Source organism: Acipenser ruthenus, chromosome 28, assembly GCF_902713425.1.
Source record: "Acipenser ruthenus chromosome 28, fAciRut3.2 maternal haplotype, whole genome shotgun sequence".
Classification (NCBI taxonomy): Eukaryota; Metazoa; Chordata; class Actinopteri; order Acipenseriformes; family Acipenseridae; genus Acipenser; species Acipenser ruthenus.
Window position 1 is genome coordinate 15,987,820 of NC_081216.1, and position 23,168 is coordinate 16,010,987.

Below are 23,168 nucleotides of genomic sequence, written 5' to 3' on the forward strand. Positions count from 1 at the left end.
GGCAAGGGGATGGGTCAGCTCCATAGGACATACAGCATGTAAACCAGTTAGGGGTTTAATTTGAAGATAGTCAGAAATACCTGTAAACCACATTCTAAGAGCTAGCCTGAAAGCTGCTTCCGATCTAAGCGCTACAGAAATGACAAGTTATCAGTGCAGTACAAGCTTATTTTCCATGCTGCCATTTGCCTGTATTTACATAAAGGTGCCATCCACATAAGGAACCAGGCAGGACAAAGCTGATTGTTTGTTGAGAAACAATTAACGACTGTCCTTAATGAGAAACACAGTCCACCCTTTTTAGGGAGAGCCTGGCAGGACCATGTTTTCTGAGATTATCACCATTCATTAGACCTCCCCAATGGATGCACAATGGTAATGTTGTATTTATATAATGGGATGTGGTGTGGTTTAATGGTTAGATTTAAAGAACTAAGAGGTAAGAGTTTTCAGACTCTTCACTCTTGTCGTTTCCTCCTCCTATTATATTTTATTACGACCCCCCAACACGTACGTGTGTTCACGATTTACATACTGAATTACATACCGCTTTGTAGTTTTCCATAAAGGAAAACTGACAAATGTGACATTTTGAAATCTAGCATGAAATACTGTAATACTATTATAGCTTCCGGTAGACTTGCGATACCATTTTGTAGTTTATTTGATTACATGATGTTAAATAAAATATATAAATTATGTTCATATAGTTTTTTTTTATCATTATGATGTCTCAGTCCCACAATTCTAGGTAATGCAAAACTTTTGGCTGTAGCTGTACACTAGGTTAAGGGAAGCTTTACACTTTGCATGCCTTTGCCTTCCAGGAAGTCTGTTACTGCTTTACTTCCTTGTTCATTTTTTTTTTTTTTTTCACAACCAAAAGTAAAATGTCATGAGCTATGACAACACATTTACATTTCTGGTGGTTACAGTTCGTTTTCAGGAAGGCATGTGCATGTAAGCCATATACAAAAATTATATATTTATATATCAAAAAGCATATACTGCACCTACCTTAACCTCTCTAGTCCTGAACCTGTGTGTGCAATTATTATTATTTTTAAAACTGACATCTCGATATTTCCGACAACCTGCCTGTCTCCAGACAGGTTCCGTAGCCATAACGTGACGGTGTAAACAGATGGTGAATGCCATTGATGTCTTCAGTAGGGGACACGGCTCATTTGTATACCTCAGACAATTGGTTAGATAAAATCCCTCAGGAACAGTCTTTGATGGTAAATCACATCTAAACCCATTACTGGCCTGTAAAATAACCATGTAGTAGTTTTATAAATCACTTGGGTTTTTTTTTTTAGTGCCTGCAAATTACAGCCGTCTTATTCATCTTATGAATATGACCCCTTGTATTTAGATTAAAACATCATTACGTATTGAATGATAGGCTAAGTTGACAAACATTTTAGCTAATGCTTTCATCATATATCTTAGGAAATGGAAGTTGTAAATCTTTTCCACCACAGGAACCTAAAGACTTCCTGTACTTGCACTATATTTACAGCAGAAAATGAACCAATCCTTAGTAATCCAGGATGGACCTGAACCACACAGTGTATATGAAAATACCTAATGGAGAATTCTTTCACGTCCTGGCAATGGGTCTTAATAACGCCACTCTTCAACAGGTTTGCATTGTTCTTAGTAATGCTAATATGGGAGTTAATGAAACCCCTGAGAGAAAGCCCTAGTGGATTTTATATAAAGGGCGGAAGTGTTTATATGAACCTCTCTGTGGTTTATTAACCCATCCCTTCCTAACTAGGTCTCAGAATTCATTAAACTAGATAAGGTTTTTTATTTATGTTTTCATTTTGATGGGTCCCTCTTTATCTCACACGCCCTTTCCGTAAACACAGGCCTAAATTTGCCGGACCACGGCTAACCAAGCAGAAAATGTCCCACTCGAACGGAGCTTTGTTTACACTGTTAATTTCCTACTCAATTAGAGGTTTCTGAAGCCGTGTTTACTGTGATAATGAAAACAAACCAAGAGCATCGCTGCGAGACGTCCTTTAATCATGATAATCTGTGACGCACATTAGACTTGTTATTGTAAAGTTCTATCAAAAATATTGTGGTGCCTGATTTTCCCAGCATTGCCCATTTTTATTCAGAATTTAACAGGAAAGTGGGGTGCTGATTGATTGTAGACAACAATGTACTGTTTGGATCTTCATCACTAAAGAAAAAGAAAAATAGCCATGTGAATAACTGAACATTTTAAACAATGTAAGCACAATAACTGTTTTCTTAACCTTAAAACATGAAATGTAACTTATGCAATAAGCTGTTCTTTTGTTTCATTGGCCATTGAAGATGCCTGAAGTCTGTGTCATGCTACATTATTGTCTTGAAAGTAGCCATCGCCATTAGGGTACAAGTTCAGAACTGTTGGGTAGATTTGATCCACTATGATGCACTACAGCATTTGTTTGTATAGATAGTAAAGGTATTCAGGTCTGTCACTATTTCATTTTTTTCAGTGAGTTGTTGGAGGGGACTTTCTTTCGCTGTCTCTCTCTCTCTCTTTTTCTCTCTGTCTTTCTTTCACTATTGTTTAAATGGGATAGTAACCATCTAAGAACCTTCAGACCAGCTGTACATGATCCCATAGCTAGAATTGTTTATGGGCTTAATAATTGCTATTGTAGTGCTAGGGGATTGGTGTAAGGCTGCACTTAATTCTTAATGACATTATACTTCAAACTTAAAACCCAGTGTAGTTTGTGTGGGGGGCTTTTTTCCTAAATAAGCTAAACAAGATATTGCAATGTGCCGAAGGAGAGTTAAGCAGAAACTCTAACACTACGCTCTTATCAGTGTTCAGCGTTTGCGACCCCACTGGTAGAGGAGAAGCCTGGTGGCTAGGGACCCTCATTCAAAATGAGCAGTACTGCAGTTCCTTTGTAGCTGGGCTCGGTCTTTGTGGTGTGAGACTTGTAATTGTGATCAAAGCACTTTTCTGGGGACACACAGAGTCAGCAGAAGTGTGACCGAAATGAGCACTGCTATATTCAAAAGCCCCCCTTCCGTACACCACTGAAAAGGAATTGGGGAGTGGGTTATTTCTCTGAATAATCTTCCTTAAAGACTTGCTTCAAAAGCACGCAGGAGTTGTGGCTTCTGCCAGAGGCAGGTGTGAAAATATACTGTATAGTATACCCTTTTGGCCATCCTCATTCGCGGAATAACTACAGTAATCTATGAACATTCAAGTTGTATCGTCTTTGTATCAGATAGCTTGTATCAGATGGCTTGAATCAGCATTACAACTATATATTATAAAAGAAATACAGTTAGGAAGCTGTAAGATCCAAAATGATTTTCCCCTCACTCAAGGTCACAGCATCTAAAACCCACTCGTGTCAAAGCCTAGTGTACTATGCTGTACTCGGGGCACTAGAGGCCTGAGGAAGATGTTTTTTGGCAGGTGCTACGGTATTCAAGATGCAAGTAGTGTTTCACAGGTGTCAAAAGGATTGCGTTGTTTAGTGCAATCCTGGCTGCCAATGGTGGACCTGCACCTTATTGGCAATGGTAATTTTTATATACCTGTAGTGTCTTTTTGATAAGCCACACATCTTCGCAGTGCCTGTTTCTTTACATATGCTTCTAGGGGGTCCTGGGGATTAGAAGCGTGCTTTAACCAGCAGTTAATGAAGGCCTGTCATCACCTATAGGACCCAGAAAAGCCAGCATCTGGCTTTTATTGAACCTGCCAATAAAAATAAAAAAAGCGTTGAAACTGTCAGAAATTACACTTGGTGAAACGCAGCTTTTGCGTCCAGAACCCACTTTTATTTTAATTTTTTTTTTCAAATTTTAATATCATAAATCCAGCAAATTTATTCGTGCCCTCAAGTGAGTGCATGCTAAAGCAATCAGTGTCTCTCGACACGCACTGAGCACAGTAGGGTGACATCTGGTAAAAAGTATTCTGTGGTAGACAAGGTGGTTAAAGGAAACACAAGTCAATGTTTTGGCGGTGAGTTTTAGTGCTAGAAACCCAAAATATTCAAACTGAAACTGCTTTCACATTTCACGGAATGACATCCAACAAATGTGGGCCTACAGAAGAAGGTTAGCTAGAAAGACTCGGTTTCGTTTGAAGACAATAGCCACAGAGGACTGTGACTTCTGAAAGGCATCAGTCAATGTGTATAAGAACCCAAACACAAGCAGTGAGCAAGCTGTATTAACCAGATACAGAGTTATTCCTAACTTCAAACAGTCATGTAGAACTTCTGAGGTAAAAAAAAAAAAAAAAAGAAAAGCTGAAGTTGACCAAAGTCTCAGCTATGTCTTTTAAAGGAATTAGCCCAAATGTTTGTCTACTTGATTATACAGTTAAGTGGATGGATTTTGCAAGTTATCCTCAGACTTTTATATTTCCTTTTTGTGTGTTTTCCGAGGGTGCAAGCTTGAAGAAAACTTTAAAAAACAAGCATAAATGTGTTCCAGACTGCGTTTTGTAGCTGTTAGGTTGTACAAAATCTAATTATTTTTGTACTAGGAATTTTTAAAGAAAAAATAACCACAGACCTGGTGTTAAAAGAGAACACATTCTTGCTAAAACAATAGCTAACTTGTCTGTTTGCTTTGCCTAGATCTGCTCAGAGAACTGTAATTAATGACTCATCAAACCCTAAACCACAAGTAAAGGACAGTAATGCATTTCTAAACACTATCAGAGACAGGGCGCCTTCCAAACCGTCACTGAGTGACTCGCTCAAGGGTTTTTGCACCTTGGTAGCGCTGCTCTTCAAACAGTAATAACAAGCCAGCCTGTGTTTGAGGCAGCTCCAATGGTCAGCAGGGCTCAGAGGCCGTTGTGTGCCGAGATCTCCCTAAGCAAACTGGAAATGCTGCTGTCAATTTGCACAGGTGTGGAAAGGGGTTGTGGGCTGTGAGGCCTTTTGCAAGGAAGCAAGCTGCCGGTTGACAGACAAGCAGTTCAATCGAAGCTCTGTAAAGGAATGTTGTAGGGTTCCAAAAAAATATAGCGTTATACGTCCCCAAGTGTTGCTGCAACTGTTTAAATAACGTACCTGTCATTTTTCTTTTCATTGTTAACATCCTGACAACTTTTTACACTTACAACTTTAAAGTCTGTTTCAAAGCTCTTTTCAAAATGTCCGCTCTAGTGCACAGGGGATTGAGATCTGTCCTCTAAATCAGGAAAAGCAATAAAAAAAAAAATAATAAAAAAAAAAACATAACAAGAATTGCTCTGGCTTTTCTGTTCCGTACCACATCATGGATCGTTATTGCTGTGTTACCTGTTTGACAATGTGGGCCACAATCCTTACACTATCAGTGCACTAAAGCAGATATTTTGAAAAGTTATACGTGTAAAAAGTTGTCAGGATGTTAATAATGAAAAAAATTACAGGTACATTATTTAAACCGTATTAGCAACACGTTGGGATGTGTAATACTGTATTTTTTGAAACCCAGCTACTTACTCTTAATAGATGCTGATAAAACTAATGGATTTGAGTCAGTTGTACTTTTTACGCTGTCCCTGGTTATAAGTTTAAACTTTAGATTGTAGATTGTATTGCTAAATCAGAAGGAGCAGCCTGTAAATGGTTTCACTTAAAAGGGAGGAAGTAGATAAAACTTCTTTAATTTATACAACATAACATTTTATGTGAACTACTCAAGGCACAAGAAAATAGTCTGTATTATCCAGTGTTTAACTACTACAGCATTGCAAATTGTTCTATAAACCCAACACATTTTCAAACACATTGTCAGTAAACACTTTTTTAAAATCCCTAATGTCTCTCCTCAAAAGAACATGGAGCGTAGCCAATATATAGGAAACAAAGAGAGGAGGTTTTGAGGAATCTACTGCATTTAGCTGAATCCTGCGATAGCAAGGAAAGCAAAAGCAGCAGAGAAGTGGTGGTGTGGTTAGAGCACTTCTCTATTCGGCCTTGGATCAATTCCATCCCCTGTTCACCCATGTGAAATGGGTTCTGCTGGTCTCAGTCTACCTCTGTAATTGTTGTGTGGTGAGGAGGTGCAAAATGGCTATTGTTTTCCAACCCTCTTCTTTATTAGTTGCTCAGTTTCAGTTGTGGTTTATAAAAAAACTTTGAGATTCCTTGTGAATGAAAAGCAATTGAAATGAAAGTTTCATTCCATTTCATAAAATGGATTGGAAGTAAAAATCTATAGCTAGATATTTACATTTCCTATGGAGTACACGTAAGGAATTTAGACTTTGATTAACCCGAGTTCTCTCAGAAGCGGAAAGTTCTCAACCTTCAGTTGTTCTGCAAAACTGTTCTTTATTATTTTTTTTATTTATTTTTTTTACAAATGGAAATGTGCAAGTTACTGCCCGTGTGACCTGAATTTTCACAATGTACGTTGATGTCTTTTACAAGATACTAAAAATGTATGAGTAGACAGAGCAAGGGGATTATTGTGTGGAGGGAGTGGCTTACAATGCCAGTGAATGGTGTGGCGGACAGCAAGTGCCTTTGCCGGGTGATACAATGGGCTTTAATTGGCCTTTTGGATGTCGAGGGCAGCCCATGTACAAGGCAGGACAAAACAGAGGGTTTCCACCTTACACAAACCCTCATTAACCCAATGAACTCATTAGAGACCACCCAATATATGATAATCAGGCGGGCTCAGGGAGCCATGATCTGTGTGCATTTCAATGAGGATATTGTTTGTGACGAGATGTCACAGAGCAGCATAAGGCGAGGTTAAGAGTTTCATTATCTCTGGAAACCAAGACAAGTGCCATCCCTACACAAAGACCCACACACAATAACCCCAGTGACACTTACAGCATTTTACACTCTGACATTCTGTCACTCATTTTCACCCAGATGCTCACATAGCCTGTACAGTTTTTGAGAATGGCTGTCCTCAACTTAGATCTCTGCCAGTTTTTTCAGCTCAGCTTTAATGAAACCGAAGAAAATGTTTGTCATTTCAACGTCCTATGGTTGTAATTGAGTTTACAGGCTTGTTCTCAAAGTAGGTACCATAGCACTGCTCAGCAGCGTTTGGATATATTCACAACTTCAGTTCTGTGCTTGGTTTGGTGCTACTAAACTGGTAACTTTTTAAATGATCAAAACAATCTGGTACTCTGGTTCTTTAAAGTCTATGTACCTTTAGCAGTAAAGCCACCCCCTATAAGGGTACTTCTTGTTGACTGGCCTCAATACAGAGCGCAATCTAAAATAACCATTACTGTATCAAAACTATCTACTGCTAGTCTGGTCTGCTTTTTTTTTTTTTTAACAGTTGGATCATGTTCTTACAGTTTAAAATGATGTATTTTTCTGTTGAAATTGTTGGTGCATTTTTATACACCTAATAGGTCTTTACAAGGACAGCTGTTATCAGTGGAGGAGAAACCAAGCCAGTCGAAACAATCTTAATATCTACCACAGGTCTCTCAATTAGTCTGTGAAGCACTGCCACCTTAGGGGCTTCCCAGCTAAGCGAATATTGTGTTAGATAAGGTCATCGTGGTTAGATATTGTAAAATAAATAGTGTGGACTTCCTGCTGTTAGAGAAGAAAACCTTCACATTTTTTGAGGGATAAGACATCTTTCTTTATTGAGTTTTAAACAGGATTTTAAGTTTTTAGTGGGAGCCAAGTGCCAGTTGGACCAACTATGTGTTTATTTTGTGATTTGCACTACTGTCTACCAAACTCATTTTAACTGGGTCTCATTTTGGAATCTATCTTGCATTCATTCAAATCCAACAAGGGAATGAGTGAATTGCACTGCATTTGTAAGCAGATGCAGAGCTTGATCTAAGCAAAGTAATTCTCAGCTATTTAATTTAGCTCAAACATATTTTCTTTTCCATGCAGAATACCCTATAAACGTTTATGGAGAGCTATGGTTATCTCACTCTTGATGACAGCCGTAAACAACCCACTCGGCCCCCCTTAGGCTTATTCGTTCATGGTATAGCCTCTTTATATGTAGTGTATCCATTCTCACTGGTCATCTGCTTTGCTTTAGAACTCTGCACACCATATAATCCAGTATCTTTTGATATGGTTTAGAACAGATGTATTCAATCACTAGGATGAAATCTGTTTGATTAAACTGATACACTTGTATGCTTTACATGGACAGGAGGTTTTCATCAAATACCCCCAGATGCACTTTTTGTTTGAGGACAGTTTAGTTACTTCATATATTCCCATGACAGTCTGTTGCACTCTGTGAGTTAGAGACAGCAGCTCATAATCATGCCCATCAGCTTCAGGTGCCTGTAGCTATGCGGACGGGAATGAATGTCAAACTTTCAAAAGGACCAAGTATGGAAGAGAACAGATGGGCACATTGTAAGAGGAGATCAAATCCAGCCAATAATGAGAACTGGCAGGGAAGATGGTTATTGCGATACAGTGAGCTAGCCATGGAATCTCCAGATAAGAGCCTGCACATAGGCATTTGGGTTCAAAGTCTTAAGGAACTAGATTATGTTTTGATTTTCTATAAGTTTCCCATTCATTCCCCAATAAATTCCATGGGCATTTATGATAGCTTTTGATGGTTTGCCATGATTTTCAGTGTGTGTCTCCATACCTCTCTGTGTTTTACCATGCCTCACTTTACTATGCTTTAGCTGTGGTACACTTGTAGAAGGGTGTTAACCACCTTGCCGCTCAGGTTGTGAAACGTAGGTTGGATAACCTTGGCAAGGTTGACATCTTAACATCTGAGGGTGTCTTGGAAAAAGTAGATAATCCCAGATTGTAATTTTCTTTAGATAAACTCTCCTTGTTTTGTACATTACCAACAGAATACTATTTTCAGTAAGCTGAAATGTTCATGGGTTATCAAGTTTTTAGACCATGTGTTTTTCTTAAATCACCCAGAAAATATTTGATGGTAATGTTAAGCAAAATTAGTCTGAAATTGTTGGTTATCAATTTATTTATTTATTTATTTATTTGCATATCCTGCATTGACGTAAAAAGTTAAAAGCCAGAAGATACTTGGGACAATAAATGTGGGTGGAGAAATAATGTTAATAAAGTTAGTGAGAGGTAAGCATTTGTTTGCTGCTTTAGGTGCAAGAAATCATTGTTTACTTGCAGTTTAGACCAAGTAACAGCTGATGGAATGAAAGATAATTGCCCTGCAGACCGGAAGCACTTGGATAAAATGTTTATTGCACTTGTTGTAGTTGGTATGACATTTCTTTTTTTTTTTTTTATTACATCTGGGAGCCATTCACTATTCTTAAGCGCACTCCTGAGGCTTGAATAATGATTGTGAAGAAATGTCCTTCTGGAGTGGATGTGTCAGATGACATTAAAAGGGGTTTGAGGGGAGCAGGAGGGCTGGGGGGGTGAACAGTCTGACACAATGGCTCGCTAATAGGCTACATTAGCCACTTAACAAGAATTGAGTGTTTTGTTTATGCAGAATGACCTTGTGCTCCAGCGAGACTGTGCATGTCTATGGGCATGGAATCCCAGACTACTGTAAGTTCTGGGAGCCCCTTGGTAGTATCTTTGCTCAGATCCCAGCGGGACCCAGCGCCCATTGTGTGCAAACGCATTGCTGGGGTTCAGACGTCTCTTGTTGAATTGGAGGAAAGGTTGGTGGCATTACCTCGAGCGGAGTAGGCATTGTGCCAGTGTAAGTGAGCAGATGGTGACCTCCCAGGTCATGGGACTATATCTCTCACTCTGAACCAGGGGATGGGAAAGGAAGCCGTATAGTTTGCAGACCAGATGGGGAGTTCCCACATCAGTGAGTGCGAAGGAAAGCCTCTGCATGTACAATAATGAAATAATCAAATTGCAACACAAGCTTTTTAAATACTCCCCCCCCCCCCCCAGTCATTTTCATTGTTGCAAAGTTATTCCCAAGTATGTAAGCAAAATGGTTTAAAAAAAAAAAGATCTTTAAAAAGTTTTCCTGAATGTTCCCATCAGTCTGTCAAATCACGGTGGTACTAACTCTCACTTGGTTTCTATAATTGGACGTCTCCTAGGAAGTTTTTTTATTTTTTTTTGTGCTGTAATCAAAAGGATTTCTAATCCTCTTTAGTGGGAATAGTATCTCACTATTTAGAAATATTAGATACACTTCAAAATACAGGAACATTAACTGCACTACATATACACTGTACTTACACTTGTGTTACATTATTTAATACACGTTCTTACAATAAAGCTACATTATTGAAAAAATACTTTGTTAAATAAAAGTACAGGAAATGGTAACTGCAGTGTAGCTACGTTTAGTTAATGTAACTGTATTTTTAAAGTGTATTCTAATGTATGGAGAGATGTATATCATTGCATACTAGGTCCCAGACCCAAGAGTATAGCTGCTATTTGAAGAGAGGGGTCGGATTGGTATTTAAAAGCTTGCATTTGTAAAGTGCATATACATGTGGAGCATGTCTAATCTACAACCAGCTACCTCTGCAAAGGCAAACATATACCTCTGTGTTAATTGTATGGGGTGCCATGTGTAAATCATGTTAACTTAAATATTGTATTTTTCCCCCAGATTTATAAATGTTGTGAAAATAAATAAATATTTTTTTAAATGTGTACATTCAGATATAATTTATAAATCTAGTTACAAGATTTAACATTTAGCTAAATATTTAACTAAATCTTAAATCTCTTAACAAGATTTAACATTTAGCTAAATATTTAACTGGCCTGCTAAATCTGGAGTTTGTATACAAATGAGCTCCCCCTGCTTTGTGCTTTCACGTGATTTGATTGACCCTTGTAATGCTGGATTTTGCATATTTTCCAATTAGCATTACAAGAGCCAATCTAATCGTGTGAAAGCACAAAGTGGGCGGGGCTCATTTGCATACAAACTCCAGATTTAGCTGGCCAGTAAATATTTAGCTAAATGTTAAATCTTGTTAAGATTTATCTTGTAACTGGGAAAAAATACAAGATTTATGTTTTTTTACACATGGCATCCTATAATTTACCCTCAGTAACACACATTTTACTTTGGTGGCTATGCAAACCCTTTGATTTATAATCTTTGTGTACCTCATATCTTAAAAGGGAAGTCTCAGTCATATTTATCTTGCTTGAATTCTGCTCCCTTGTTCTGCATTTCTATCTTGGTATCCCCCTTGCATTTTCGGTTTGTGTAAACATATGTATAGTACATCCTCTAATTTGTTCTGGTTTGCTTCCATGAATAAAGAGAGGCTTACGTCTTCTTCTACAACCCAAAAGTGGTACTGAACAATGATTGAATTTAAGACAAGAATGTTAAAAAGGCCAAACGAGTGTAGTTAACCCTTTCAAAGCCGGGTTTAGAATGCTATGCTGGAATCCTGAGCTGTTTTTTGTTGTTGTTGTTTTTAAGAACCAGCTCCATTGCAGCCTGGGTGCCTATCTTGCGCAATCATTTACTTCTCACAAAATTAGCTGTGTCTGCTTTCACTCCTAACTACAATCTCATCTGGGTTCAAAGTTCATCGAGCCTTCCCTTCAGTCCATGTGACTGTTTTAAGCTTATCAGTACACACAGATCACAATTCAGCATCATTTTAAATTATGCAACTGGAAAACAAAACAGGCGGCGCTGTGAAACGACAGGCCCAAAATACTTTCAAGGCTTGGCCTTGAAAAGGTTAACTGATAGAAACAACAGATATTTTTGTGCATTATACAATAAAGGTTAACTCTTCTAGTAAGTGCAAGATGAAGGACACTTTACAGTAGGGTTGGACGATAATGACATTTTCAGTTATCGATTATCGGCTGTAAATTATCACGATAATCATGATTATCGGCTGAAAAAATAACATGTAAAATGTCTTGGAATTTATCAAATTTAAAGCTATATATGACAACTGCCTCTATGAGTTTAGAAGAAATAAAACCAGCATCTTTAATAAAAGTTATGAAACAATGGTTGGTTACAAAAAAGCACAAATAATATAACTAGGGACCTACCTAATTCGCGATTTCGCGGAAATCGTGAAATTGAGGGGTCACCGCAAAATTCACCTCTTAGGGGCCAATGCATACAAACAAGTACGGAGAGAGAAAAAAAGAAACCTCGTTTAAATGAACTACTGCACAACACAAGCGATGCAAACTATGTATCTTCCTTCTGTAGATAGCCCATTTTTATTCCTTCGTCGTCCCGTGTGCATTGCAGTTTAAGTTTAAGCAAAAAAAAAAAAAATGTCCACAAGTAACATTTACAAAATAATTTCTCCAAAGCAGTTAACGTTCTTGTTTACTATTCAAATGACAAAGTTTTCAGCCTATCAGTGCGTCTTTACTGATTTTATGTGATCTGTACTGTGCAGGAGAGGGCGGGACAAAGGTGCTGCATTGTTTTCATTTAGGTTGCTAAAATCTAGTTTTCAGCATTGGAGGGAAAATAGTAGATATGGACGACAAAAAAAGCAAAGTATATTTCGGCTGATGATCGTTTAAAGATATTTCACAAAGAAACTACATGCAGACAGAGGTAATTGTTTTCCATATCTTAATGTGAATTTGGAGAAAGTACGATCGATTGCTATATAGCTTCAAAATCACGCATTAAACAAACGGCTACTTCAGAGGCTGCTGAACAGAACGTAAAATAAACAGCTTTCAGAAACCAAACTGGAAAGTCTGCACAGACAAGAAGTATTCCTGTCTGCAAGTTAAATCAGTACTAAAACGATCCAGCACAGCCACCTCGCTTCAACCTGCTGCTTACATTACAGTTGGAATTTTAGACCCGAATAGCCACGTCTTCTTTGTTTTGACTCGGTACTAATAAAATAAATGATTGGATGGGACAAATAACATGACAACGAACGTGCTGCATACATTGCCTTTATTAAAGTATGCCAGATGCCCTTGTGTAACCGAGTTTTTGGGCTGTTTCTAATCGATTTCCACATCTGTATAACTTGACAAAGCTTTGCCTTAACTTCCAGCAATTCAGTGGATGCAGAACGCGCAGTCTCAATGTATGGGCAAGTCAACTGCAGGTGATGCTGCATACTCGCCTTTAACAAATGCCAGCACTCTGTTTTAGAAATGAAGCAAGTACCACTATTTTTAGGCTTTATAGTGTTCTGAAATACTGTCTACTTGGGTTTATTTAATGTTTAAACAGGTCCGCGAAATGACCTCGAAATCCTAATTTTATTCCGCAACATACCCGTGAAAAATACGTAAATTTACCGCGATTTAAGTAGACCCCTAAATATAACCAAATCTTTGGTAGCTTTTAAACTTTTGAAATATAGGCTACTTATTAAAAAAAGTGTTTAAAAAAAAACAAACAAACAAATTATAAATTGCGATTAAAAAATATCAGCTTTTCCATACTGCCTACAGACGGGCTTATTACCTTGCGGATCACTTTCTGTCACTCCAAAAAACTGCCACACAGGACTGATGCTGTTTCTTTTTTCTAAAATCTTTTCGGAAGGTTTCGTAGTTTCTGCAGTTGCCATCGCCATTAGCTCAAACGTTTGCCTTTACTCCGTGAATCTTACGTCACATGTTACAACTTCCCACTACGCAGCGCGCACAGATCACGTGTTGCGTCTCACGCAGACAGTTAAGTCCTGTCTTAATGCTTCAATGCAGAGTTACTGTTACACACAAGCATATCATAGTGGGTAACAGACGATAAAATGATTATCGATAATTATTTTTCAACGCAATACAATTATCGATGCAAAAACATTATCGATAATATCACGATAATCGATTATTGTTCCAACCCTACTTTACAGTCACCTGCCTAATTATGTACCTTTTGCACCTGTGTTTGAGTACACGGTTCAAGTAATAGTTGAGTTGTACACTGCAGATTTACCACAGTTATTTAGTCTATCAGTACTGTGCTGTGGTTTCAAGTCTCAGCCAAGGGCTTTAACTTGAGGACTGGTTTGCTTTGATTGTTCCTCATTTTAATATTATCTGAAATGCAAAAAATACATCTCTAGGTTAATTCACTTTTAGGACTGTTTCACAAAAAAGTCTAAAAATAAATACTGAAAAATATAATCCTTAAATGTTGTTTGCCCTGGCGGTGTCTTAAGCAGTTCATTCTCCATTTACCAGTCCTCGTCCTTTTTAGACAAGCTGACAAACTGTGTGGTGATTGTGTTAATGCCCAGGCCTTCATAGGTGGAAGAATATCACTACAGTGTTTTAATATGTCACTTCTCACCTGTTTACATCCTGTTATGTGTTAAGTTTGTTCTGTATTTATTATTTCTGCTTGTCCATGCTTACTAACTCCCAGTGTATAGCTTCTCAAAGCTGATTTCCTGAAGTTAGGTAGGAAAGCACAAACAGCTTCACCTCTGGGCTCAATATGCTTCCCTGCCTTCATAAAAGTCTGTCTATTTTGCTGGAATTGTTAGCAAACATGAAAGTCCCAATTGTTCCCAGGCCTAGGACCAACTAGAGACCACAATTCAGCATAGCCGATCAGCATCACTTCTTTAACGTTGATTTGAGGCTAAAGTGTGGATCGGCACACAATTTGTATGTCTTTCGTTTCAAACGGAATGAGATGATCAGAACCTTTGTGATGTAATGTGGAGTGCCACGACTTAACCCTTTGTTTCAGACAATAATAATCTGGAAATACATTTCAGCCCTAAGATCCAAATTAGTATGCTTAGAACCAGCAAAAACTGCATGATCTGCCCATTTGAATTTAAAGTAAGATTTATGTTTCTGTAAAATGCTCTACTGCAAAATGACAGATCCAGCAAATTCAGTGTAATGAATTCAGGATAGTGGGAAGCATCTAATAAGGAAATACACTAACTTACAAGACCTTCTTTAAAGCTGTAGCATCCCATGGTCACATTAAGTTTTACACTAAAATATAATTCATAAGTGTTTTTTAAAAGGAATATTATCAATTTTATCAAAGTCCGGCCTTCTGTGCACTAAACTTTATTAGAAAGCAGATCTCGTTGACAGTTAAGTTAGTTTTAGTTTTCCATTTTTTTACTACTTGCAGCAGTAGGGTGTATAAATAACATATGCATGGCCTGTAGGAGCTAACATAGCAATTCTTATTAAATCGTATTACATACAGTTGTATGCATTGTTGTACTAAAAAAGTTAAAGTAGGCATATGTTTTGACAAATGATGTACAAAAACTACTAAATACACTTCTTTGTCAAAAAGTTGTTCCTACATTTAGTTTCTTTCAATATTGAAGATCTTATGATTGTATGTTTAAAGTTAACGATAAGTTATATAACAGCAATCTTTAAAATCGCCCTCAAACCAGCAGATTAATTGGCTTGTTTTTCCCTTAATACTCAAGGGGGAGATGTTGCTAGTGTAATGCCTGACATTCTTTAGATGAGTGCATGGATCTGCGTGACCAGTGTTGAACCTGGGGCAGTTTCCTGCATTTATAGTTTAAATACTCATCGTTTTGGTCAGCGGTCTTGTTCTCCTAGTCTTGGTGAGTTATAGTCATACATTATGGATTAATTGCTCTGAAACATGCTATAATAATTTTTTTTTTTTTTTCCTACAGTACTTTAACAGCCCATGCTGAAAATATCCAGTGCAGTATTATTTTTTTCAGTATAACAAAGCCATCATAAACAATAATGACAAAATAAAATAAATAGTTTTATTAGTTTTTATTTGTTTCCCACAGCAATGCGATATTTTGCAGCAGCGATTAGTTTCCAATCTAACAGATTGATTTGTAGTATGTTTGGAGGGGGCAGGGGTGGGGCGGGGCTAGAGTTTGTCCTTGGGGGATCCCAGTATGTACCTGGCTGTCTGTACATGGGTATTATTCTGAAATGCAGCTTCTGTGACACACAGAATCCAAAAGCAAGAATGTGAGCCATTTCTTTACATACTGTGCCTAAATATCCCAATGTCATCCCCAGGGAACCCACTGGGGCTCATTAACCTTACAGGAAAGTCTGACAAACTCCATTGGGAGCTATTATAATCTGAAGAAAGCCTACCACACCACATCATTACAAGCAATGGCAAGACAATAGATTTGGAACAGTGTGCAATGGCTCATTTCTAGGGATCTTGGTTTTGAGGAGCGCACAGAATGCTGTAACATAGCCCCCACCTTTTTAGAGAAACGTATTTATTTTGAGCCAGCTCGGATTCTTGTAGCAGGGACAGAGACATCCATGACAGTAAGCAGGCCAGCTGAGTGTTGAACATGTCAAACCTCCTTCAGTGTACAACGAAAAAGAAAGACAATTAGGAAGCTCCCGATGTACTTAATGGAAAAATGTGCCAGTAACAAGGGACATGGAAGAAAATAGAAAAACGTATTTCTAATACTGAACTTATTTTTAAAATTCAACATGAAATATGTGTATATAATCAAATACTTAAATAAAAAGAATACACAAGGGTTACATTTGAAAGTTGCTAAATATATTTACCTTCCATCCAAATATCCTATTGGTTCCTGGAGATATCTTATGCTATCGCATTAAATGAAGAAACCTGACAACAGTTTTCACAATGAAGAACCTGAGTCAGTTACATACATGAGTGATTTATTATGATTTTTTGTGTGTTCCTCAAAAATAAACACCATAAATGAAAAACCCAATAATAGCTGCTATCATAGCACCATCTTATACATGCTCGTGCTCTGAGGTGTAAGAGGCACAAGACATCCTGTCAGCAGAATACAACATCATCTAGCCAATACGTATAGAAACACAATGGAAATTAACACTCTGGTATTACATATATTCAATGGCAGTTTATACTTCAGTAAAGTGAGTTGTAAACAAGTTAGCGCTATGTTTAAATGAGTGCTTGGCTGTAGACTATAGAATTTCATTTATTTACTAACTCACTGCAGCTGCAGGGGTTTCAGTGTTATGTTTTTCTGGTAAGGGGCACTTGTAACTTGGTAGATAAAAAAAAAAAAAAACCACTCGCTCTTGATGTTTATTATATCACCTGAACCCCTTGGTGGAATCACAGCTTAACCATGTATGGCTGAATTTGTGCTGTCCCATGTAAGATTTTTAAAAGAAAATCAAAAAAACGGCAGAATAAATAATTACAATACAGCTCTCAAGCTTGTCAATCTGTAAGTACAGCTGGGACACCAAAGACTGTAACCATTAACCTGCAACACTCCAGTAGATGCAAGAAATACATCAGTAAGCACAAATGCGTTTTTTCTTACATCCACTTGAGGCAGAGTGTTTGAAGGGGATAATAGTTACACTCTGTTGTACCAGCTATATTTAGAGAGAAATGTTTCTCTATTGAGGCCACTTGGGTGCATTTAACCCAGTTTTAAAAAGTCAACAGTGATGTGATGATTGAAACAGAAAATGTATACAAAAGTCATTCTAAACAAGAAGAATACATTAGTGAAGATAACTGTCATATTTCATACTCATACCAAGTTGCTCTTTACTGTAAGTGCCCACAGGTATGGCAAAATGACCTTAAAGAAAAACATGACTTATTAACAGCTGAGCACTTAGCAGCAGCACCTCGTAGGTAGCGGCTGGGTGTGTGTTATAAAAATAAACAACTCAAAATGGGGGTAAGGCTTCATGTTGTAAGGTGGCGAGTAACATCTGTGATTGTATATGTTCTATTAACATAGGCCTTTTCCTGAGGGCGCAATTAGTATGCTATATTAGGACCAGTAGGAGGTAGAGAAAGCAACGTGGAGAGTCGTATTATTGCATGGGTCACTGGGCCGCTGTACCTCCTCAGTGTCACGAATCAGTAAAAATGTTCTGTTTGTTTAAATAACACTCATTATTGGGGCGGTGGAGCTACCATGGTGAATAATGAGCGCTGACTAGTCCTGCTGCTGGCTTGAAATAGATCATTGTGGAAAACGCATACCTTTTTATGTGAGTGGATAGTTGAAAATAATCTGGTGTCTCTAGCCATTTTCTATAGCCTTATACTTAAAACTTGGATAGACAACCTGGCTTTGACATTGCAGTGCCAAAAACACTTTTCTTATTCAGAACACATATTTTATTACTGGACTGTTGCTCTTTTATAAGAGGAAAAATGTTTTCAAATAATATTAAAACTAATTTCTTATCTGGCTCCAAATAAATAATTTTCTTGGCTTTGGAGCCAGATAAGAAATTGTTCCTCATTTTAATATGAAATATTTCTTATATTGTTCTTCTTATAACAAGAAACTTGTTTCTATGTAAGAATATTTAGGTAATGTGGTTCTGCGGGACATCTGAATTCTCATCATCTTGTCCTCTTCTAATTGGACACTTCTATACAATAAAAATCATCTGTGTTATCCGTGGAGGCCGCCTTCCAATTTAACACCAAGAACAAACTTGCAAAAAAGCATTATTCAATTAATCTCTATTTATGAGCATATTGTCAACTAACACTTGACATATCAAGTGACACAATTTAAGATTTAGAATTTTCCTAGTTATTTCCCATCTTTTGAATGATAATTTTGCAGTTTTCTTGTGGTCATTGTCTTCCATAGTTTGCCATGATTTGACATGGTTTTTAATATAATTGTTGTATGTTTTACTACACTGCACTGCTAGGCTTTTACCATAGCAAAGTGTTATAAAGTGTTTTAATAGCACTGTATACCTTACATGCAAGTATATTGCTGTGCTAAGGCTTGCAAAATGTAATTTATTACCTACACGTTTGTATACAAGTGTGTATTTAAGTATAATTTAGCTGTAGCAATTACATAACACTACTAACCTTTTGAAAGCACTCATGCATACATAATACCTATAATAAGCTAATTGTTTTAATTGTGAGTTGATTCAAGGACTGTCAAAGAAGAAAAAAAAAACATGAACAATGCAATAATACTAAAATAATAACCAAGGAGTGGTATTTAAAGAAAATGTATATGATATAAATCCTTCCCATTGTTTGGGAAAGACGTTACATATTTACAGAGCGTAAATAAATCCTGGAAGCTGACTTGAGTCAATTCAGATTGGTCATTATTTATGGCTAATAAACTCCAGTCTGCTGCCAAGCTGAAACCTGATCATGTAAAGTAGCCCTCTCGCTCCTCAGCTAAAGCCATTATTCTTGTTTTTACCCTTACAATGTCCTGGAAGACAGCCAGCTCCCAGTTCCATTAACTTAATGAAGTCTGACAGCCCGCAGCAAATTCCCTCCTAATCTCTCCAGGACCCAAGTTTGGGAGCCTTGCGTTCAGAAGGGTAAATCCTAAGGACGCCTGCTCCTTGTTAACCCTGGAAGTGCCAAAATAGCTTTACCCTTCAAACAGATAGAAAAGGAAAGAAATAGGTCCAAACTGGTTTTGTCTTTGACATTGTTGTTGACATTGCCTGCAACAACAAGAAAGTTGTAGAAATCTGTTGCATCAAGTATTTTCAAGATTGATGATTTATTTGTCAATCGGGATATCAAACATACATACATTCATACATACATACATTCATACATACATACATACATACACAGTATGCATGCTTACACGCATAAATACATACATACATACATACATACATACATACATACATACATATATACATATTAACCTATTCTCTAATCCAATATCGGACAATATGCAATGCAGTTGTCAAGGGAAAGTGTGTTTGAAAACAAACAGTGTAGGCACTTATAGGCTTTTGATGCCATGGTAACTACAGTCACTTATTTCTATTTAAGTTTATTAACGTGTTTGTGATGTAATTTACTACATAGTTCACAATGTAAAAGGCCTACAATGTGTAGTTTTAGAAGAAACAATATGGGATAATGTACCATATAAGAATAAAGGATAATAAGTGGATATATAGAATCAATATCATGATACCCAAAGGGTTAAATAGAAAGGAATAGTACAGCTATGGACAAACGTTTGGCATCACCTAGAATTTTAAGATTGAGACATAATATAAAAAAAAGATATCACCTATATTTAACATCATGTAATCAACTATTTTTATTATTTCTGATTGTCTCATCCATCTTTAGAGAACAAAAAACAGTTCTCTTGTTGTCAAAAATGATGGATATTTTAAAGGGTACACTTCAAAAAACTTGTTAAACTGTAGTTACCATTTACTAATGTTTAGTACATGCACTTAGCGCACAATTCTGTGATTGTAAGAATGGAACTCCATATTTATTTTCAGATCATATAAGTCTGTTTAAGAACAAATTGTAAGTACAATGTAGTTAATATACCAGCATTTTAAAGTATATACTAAAATCTATAGCTTTTAAGCAGCTTTTATTGTCCTCCCCAAAAAGTAGTTTCCAATTATAAAAGAATACAGTATGTACTGTTGACCAGTCAGTTGGGTTTAGCAGTCACTATCCTATGGTAGATACCCTTGTATTTTTAGATCTTGAAATCTCTAATAGAGATTCAGCTCACATATTCATATATAAATAAAATATGTTTCATAATATTATCAATAGTCATTCCTGCTTGATAATTCAGCTTGGCCTTCAGGCAAAAATGATCACTTTCATAGACGTTTACATAACGTAGACAGATTTATAAATAAGTTAATTAAAATGAAAAACTATTAAAAGGGGAACAAAGTGTCCCAGGTGGCATTGGAATTCAATAACTCCTCCATTGAAAAACTTTCAATGTGAACCAGCCAAGCATAGAGTTTCTTTACTCTGGGGAAAACATTACTGTGAGGAATATTTTATTTGACATTAACTAGCAAGTACACCCATTGCTCTTTTCAGCATTTACATTTGTATTAATGGGCAGGGATGGCTTCCGTTGGTATTGTTGAAGGGTGCAGCCTGCAGAGTTAGGTGCATACACAAAAGCTTCACATTTCTGCTATTATTCAAATTGATTTTAAAGCCATCAATCTGAGCCGCAATGGCACAGCGCTGTGTCCTGGTTCATATTACTGTAGGTGATTTATAGGAAAAGCTTTGTCCTAAAAAGAAAACACAAAGGACTGCTAATCTAAATCCCTGGGGTGCCCCAGCCATTAGAAAACTATTTATCCTTGAGCAACTTCTCAAGTTGAAAAAACTAATTTTTGTCTCTTACCATTTCTCCCTTTTTTTTGCTGCAAAGGGAAATCAGGTTTGAGAGATGTTCTCTTTGAAGGAGAATATTAAACACATGACCTTAATATTGTTGTTAGAATTAGAAAACTGTTCAGGGATGCTAGCCGGTCAGGTTTTGTTCTGTTTTTAAAACTGAAATCTCTTTACCAGTTGCCACAATAAAGACGTACTTATCAAGCCTGGAATGATCTCTTTTTCAGACCATACGAATACATACATATATGTAGAGCCCAGTGTTTTTTGCAAATACGAAATAAAAAGAAATGCAAATATAAAATGAAATAAAATGAAAAATCATTGTAAAGCAAACATTTTTAAATGAGGAGGTTTATACAAAAAATCCTTTTAATAAATACTTACAATCGTAGTTGTCAAGGCTCCGCCGTTACCATAGACACGGTCTGAAGGGATACTGAAGCTCTGACTAGCACTTGTGCAGATGTATAATTTGGAGCGAGTTGTTTGGTAATTCAGATTGTGATGGAAGAGAAGAGATGTTTGTCTCTAAAATGCCTAAACTGTGCATAACAATTAAACAACGCTGCAAAGAATTGACCATGAGGGGATGTGTGCAGCTTACGCTGACAAAATAATGTCAGATTTTCAAAAGATATCATTAAGCATCAGCTGTTTATTCCTTTTGGGGAAAATATGGCTTGTTTGATTATATTTTGTATTAGTATGTTTTATTTCAGTTGTGCAAACTTTGTACTGGAGCAAATGTGGTTTGGGTTTCAAATGAATTTGATGAATGAATCTGCTTTGCTTAGTTTTTTTAAATACTGAGAAACCCCAAGCTTGCTGTATAATATAGCCCTGCTTCTGTGCAGTGGGATTGAAATACAATTCCTATCGTTTTATTTTATTTTATTTTTTTTAATGAGTAGATTGCCCCACAATAGTAGGGCAGTGTACTATTTTTTTTTTATTTATTTTATCGTATGGTATTTTTATAAAGGGCATGGGCAGTATTTACTGTAAATAGCCAGTTAATTAAAGAGTTGGGTACTATATGTTACTGTTACTGCCACCAGTGAAAAATTATGGTAACTAAATAATTTTTCTGTGCCAGGTCTGTATGTCAAAATGTAAAAAAGTAAAATAAATAAATAAATAATAATAATAAAAAAAAAAAGATAATGTTTAATAAAAAATATGTATGTAGTTAAAACATGATTTATACTATACTATTATTGATATACTATTACATTTGTGAAATATAAAATGAAAAACTATAAAAAATCAAAATAATTTCACGGCTCATTCCAAATCAAAGCTGTTGCTGAATTATATTAGCACACAGTATGCACATTACTGCATTCCAGTAAAATTATCATAGTTATCTTTGCAGTGCTAAGTGCCTGCCTCTCCCAAAGATCAATCTTGATGTCAAAAACCTCAACAGTATATGACAGATATGTGACAGGTCATGCTGCTAAGTTTTAAAGTGGTGTGTAGTCTCTCTAGCAGATTTTGTAGCACAGTTAAGATAACACAATACAGTTAGATACTGAGCACTCACTTTAGGCCTATGTCTAATGTCAACCCCAGGTCTTTATTATTCACTGGCTAATGATACACTGTTGAAGTGGTTGTCAACAGGTTAACTAATTTCAGTTGTTTTAGGTAGGCTGAAGTCTCAAGACATCAGGCTACATGGTGGTGCGTTGAAGAACAGGATTTCATTTATATATAAACGTGGATACCAACACCTGGCATTACATTCCTGTGTCATTATATGGCTGCTCTATAATACATACCACAAGCGGGCATCTTAACTACTATGCAAAAGTGCCAGGCTCTTCTGTATTCATTATAGAACTTTTAATCTCATCTCATCTCACCTTCAGAATCACATTACAGAACACTGCCCATTACAGTATCAAATTGCATGCTTTGCATCTCTGTGTTACGTAGCTTCTGTCTAACCCCTTGTTTCACCCAGCTGCAAAAACTGGGTACAAGCAACCAAGCTGTATAGTGTGCCATCTGTTAGGCAAACCAAAATAGCCTGTTGAAGCTAAAATACAAAGGATTATGCTATAAACCAAGGTCATGTTTACTTTGTATGGGCATTAAAAACCCTGTGGCAC

General features: G+C 36.8%; 1 protein-coding gene and 1 long non-coding RNA gene across 5 annotated transcripts in view; one reads left to right on the forward strand and one right to left on the reverse strand.

Annotated features, from left to right (window-relative positions):
* Positions 1-23,168, forward strand: part of LOC117434639 (potassium voltage-gated channel subfamily KQT member 1-like) — a 358,344-nt gene that overhangs the window by 190,878 nt on the left and 144,298 nt on the right. The gene's annotated exons all lie outside the window — the stretch shown is intronic.
* On the reverse strand, positions 2,061-21,483 carry LOC117434640 (uncharacterized). Its single transcript, XR_004549085.2, has 3 exons — positions 21,436-21,483; positions 3,577-3,739; positions 2,061-2,203 (listed from the first exon to the last, which is right to left on the reverse strand). It is a non-coding gene; the product is annotated as an uncharacterized LOC117434640 (long non-coding RNA).